Source organism: Sinocyclocheilus grahami, unplaced genomic scaffold (genome assembly GCF_001515645.1).
Source record: "Sinocyclocheilus grahami isolate Dianchi unplaced genomic scaffold, SAMN03320097.WGS_v1.1 scaffold720.1, whole genome shotgun sequence".
In the NCBI taxonomy this organism is placed as follows: domain Eukaryota; kingdom Metazoa; phylum Chordata; class Actinopteri; order Cypriniformes; family Cyprinidae; genus Sinocyclocheilus; species Sinocyclocheilus grahami.
The window spans coordinates 268,660-273,360 of NW_015505899.1; the positions used below are offsets into that span (position 1 = coordinate 268,660).

A 4,701-nucleotide genomic window follows, 5' to 3' on the forward strand; every position below is an offset into this window, starting at 1 on the left:
ACATAAACAATTGGGAAAGAAATCAGATGCGTGTCAGTATATTAGTTCCGTGCATTCAGTCTAAAGCCTAATGCAAATACCTGCTGCTGTCAGAGTCATTAATGTTAATAAAACAAAACAAAAAAAACTCTCTGCTCTTGACTGAATCATCTTATAACTTAAATAAGAATTAATGTATTTTACAGAGATGCATAACAGCGATGCACTGTTTTATTTAATTTAGAATTTTTTTAATTTTAAGAATTTAAAAAAATGGAAATTAAATTTTTCCAACAGTAATTTTAAGATTATCTAAATTTGTTAAGTGGAATTTTGTAAATTGTAATGGGACACATGCTTTCACCTCTTAACATTTGTCCTGTAATTGGTTCACCCTAAATTGGTTCAGAGTTAGTGTCATCTGAAGTCCTCATAGGGGTTGGCATCAACCTTTTTATAAAAAAGGTTGCCTGGTAATGTTTCATAACATAAACATGTAGAAATAAATAGTCATAATTTATTGATAACAAATAATATAAAAAACAGTTCTTTACCCTTTGCACCATGTGAACATACAGTATAACGAGATGGTTGTAACGCTGTAACTTCCTGTCTATTGCTATTGAGGCAGGAAGCAGTTCCCTCTGGGTTATCACAAAGACACATTTGTGACGGACTTGTGGACACACTTCACCATCAATTACAGGGTCAAACTCTGCTGAAGGAGAAATCATATGCTCACTGGGCCAGGTGTTATTATGCAAGAGAGAGATGAAAGAATGGTCAGCCCGCCACACCCATCCTTTCCCTACCACAGCCGATCACATTCCCATTCCACACACACAGACACACACACATTCTCTCTGAGGTAAAGAAAAGTGACTCAGCTGATTTATTTCATCAATGAAATGAAAGTCTGGCCTTTTTTTATTTCACATAAACTCCGATCATGCAAGGCTAGCTAATTTTTACTTTCTAGATATGTTATGAATTCATAAAATTTTTGAGGTATATGTTGCGTTTACAATGCAAATACTGCAAATTAACAAATTATACAAATTTCCGCCAAATTCAGTATTGTATCTGGTCATTATTGAAAAGTCCATTTTTTATTTTACGTGGAATTTTATATCCGCTGAGTTATTCTGTCATGTTTTCTCCCTTTTTTTCCAAACCGCGACAAACGCCAGTCTCCCTTCTCTGCAGAATGCGATATATCCGCTCAACCAATCACAGCGCAGCACCATTCCACGCACTCTAAACAGTAATGGCGGTGCTTTGAATACACCCGGCATCCTAGTTTTCTAGGATCTACTTTGTACTTTGTGATCAACAAACAAACTTAGGGCTCCACCATAAATCACATGTGATTGTCATGCACATCTCATCAGTAAAGCCGGTTCTGTGAATAGTAAATCTCCATCATGTGCTTTCAGATGGAGCGGCATTTAATACACAGAGCCGTAGATCACTGCTATATCGCCATCATAATCGCAGATGAGTCGCATTCGATTATGAATTACACGGAGCTTGTCAGTGTGTTTTTATGCCATTAATGTTTTTGTTAATACCGCGTAGCTATAGCACTAGTCAACTAAATGAATGTAACATGGTAAAGATGAATGCACTTTTCGAAGTTGAATGTAAGGGAAATGTCATTTTGAAATTTCTGTGGTTTAATGTGATATTGTTGTTCATGTATGTTCATGATGAAATTTTCTTTTATTGCTGTAATTAATTTATTGCATTAACAAGATTACCCGTTGAATTCATTCTGGAAGTGATGACTGATTGAATGTATTTTTAGTCCAGTGCCTGCATATAAGATTAGTATTGACGAAGTTCAGAGACTGTCATATGTGGATCAACTTAGTATGTTGTGTATTTTCAACAGTTTCAATATGAAACATAACTTTTATATTGATTCAATGGATTTATTGCATTTTGAAGAAAAAAGTGTCATGGATTTCTTGCATTTTGGGGAATTTAAAAAAAAATTGTATAATAAATCTTTGAAAATCAAAATCTGGATTTGAATTTTTAATGTTATTATAACCTTAAAAAACAGAAAATAGTGGTTTTCATCTTGCCACTTTCTTGGTAAAGAAAAATTTTTTTTTACTCAAATTAATCAAAATGGATTTATAGCTTTTTGGAACCAAACTCTTCAAATATTCTCTATAGGCTACATGAAATATTCTCCTGGGAGAAATATATATCATAGGTAGTTAATGTGACAAGATGAGGGTAAGATGATACATACTGTATATATCAAGTGTGTGTGTGTATATGTATATATATATTAATAATATATTAATAATGTAATTAATAATAGTAAATAATAATTGATAAATAATAAACCATTATTCAGTTAATCATTATTTCTTACCCCAAGGTCATTGTCATTTTTACACACAGATTAAAATTTTACCATTTACTTCTGAGAATATAACTGAGCTCCGCTTGCTGAATTAAACAAGCAATATAGTTAGGTCACTTGACAAAGCACACCAGCACAATATTTACAAGATGACCAATTAAAGAAATCATGACAGCATGAAATACACTAGTATTCTATTCTGAACACAGGCTTCTTCTCTCTTCCTCTCTCCACAGCTAACATTATGCACATTCTTATACCACATTCTATTTTAAAGGATTGGTTTACCTAAAAAAAATGAAGATTCTGTCAATATTTACTAACCCTCATGTTCCAAACTAGTTCTTTTTTGGCACACAAAGGGGTAGGATTTTAAAGATTTGTACTGGTCACTCTTGTATATGCAACTGCAATGAGTAAAGCTTCAAAGATCATAAGAGGACCATAAACATATCAAAAATATAGTCCAAAGTCCTGCTATATTCCAAGCAGGGCCTGAAAGTAACATTTTGCCACACCAGCCAATGGCAGGTGACTTGAGAAAATTTTCCAGCCAGAAATTGTTTTTACCGACCATTAAAAAAAAAATAGGCAGAAGAAAACATGTGTAATTTCACTTATTATTCACTGTCATGAAAACAAATTCCTCGTATGTGTAAACATACCTGGCAATAAAAACTCATTCTGATTCTGATTCTGATTATTATTATTATTATTATTCCCACTGTACAAATTAAACAAATCAATAAAGAATGATCACTATACTATTAAGTATTTCATAACAATTAAAATAATAATAATAATAATTATTATTATTATTATTATTATATAGCAACAGTAAAATTACAATACTAATATTTATAATTGTCTTTTCTTTGCTTTTAAATGTTAAACCATAAAGCTTTTATCTTGGTGTAAATCCACAGGGAAACTTGAAATGCTTCTCATTTGTTGACATCAGATTTCTAAATGCTTCTCATCACAAGTTTGGGAAGATGTTTTGAGCATGTCACGTTTTCAAATGCACATTATAAGCGACCCAAACTCACAGCACTTGCACAGATGGAGTTTGTGTGAAGCAGCATTTACCGCGAGCCACTCCGAGACACTGAAAATACTGTTACCGTGAGCGGCTCACGTGAAAAGATCACAGTGCTGTGCATCAGATCACATATTTTTATAATTACAACGCAGTTTTTACAATTTGATAATCATGCCATATCTCATCCTCAGGCATTGTTAGAATTAACAAAAAAAGTTACCGGCCAGTAATACTGTCTCATATACTCGCCGATGCAATTTTGCAAACTCACATTTGTAAAAATTTTGGGACCTGATTTTAAGTCAAAATTTAAGTTAAATAGTTTTGAAGTCAAACTTGCCATTGCAATAGCCCAAACTTGAAATCGTTATTATGTCCAAATTATTGCAGTTCTGGTAGGTGATGCAGAAACACTGATACTGCCTTACCATCATGCACAGACTACAAGCACTTTACAGTGGTCTTTCACAAGAAGAGCTTAGTATACATTTTGATTTATTTTGAAAGCTTAACCTACATTCAAAACAAGGAAGAGGACAGGCACAGTGTGACACTGTCAGATTGCAGCATTTCAAACGTGACTAAAAAGCCCTAAAAAAGACACAATCCTTGGAGATTTGTTGACCCTTTACATTGCCTTAACTCCACTGCTTCTTCTTTCCCTCTCTCATCCCCCTTTATGCGTTGAAGTGGTTAGCCTGAGATTCGATTTAGTCTTTGTCTAGACCAGTGTGTCATTCCCATGTTGTGGCTCTGTGAATGGATCCAGCATCAGTTCCAGTGTCAGTGGTAGGTAGCTCAGTTTTGTCATCGACACCACGTATCCTCGCAAAACCTTATCCCTCTCTCTTTCTTATTATTTCTGTATCCTCAGTGTTTATTCTACATGATGACAAAAGACAATAATTTTGTCATTGAAAGCAAAAAAACATCTTAGATACTGACATAATGTGGAACAAGTGATTTAATAAATAGATCTGACTGGATGAGCCAAACTCCAAAGATGCTGTAAAATTCGCACAACGATATTCGCACACCTGTGACCACACATTAGTGAAAATCTATATTAATGTGGCAAGTTGCCTTGTTGCTCGGCAACCATAAACAGCCTACATTATTGCATTCCACCTGCACATTTTTTTAATTGATGTGCAATACACAAAACAACACTTTCATTAAAACAATAAAACAATTTTTACTTTTCTGATAGTTTTATACAAAATGCTAAATGACTATATTAAACGAGCACATATAATAAGTGATATGACAAGCAGTGTAGTATGACTTTTTTTGGTTAATT

General features: G+C 33.7%; 1 protein-coding gene across 1 annotated transcript in view; it reads right to left on the bottom strand.

Annotated features, from left to right (window-relative positions):
- The window catches only part of zbtb20 (zinc finger and BTB domain containing 20), an 87,077-nt gene that overhangs the window by 27,125 nt on the left and 55,251 nt on the right, over positions 1-4,701 (bottom strand). The gene's annotated exons all lie outside the window — the stretch shown is intronic.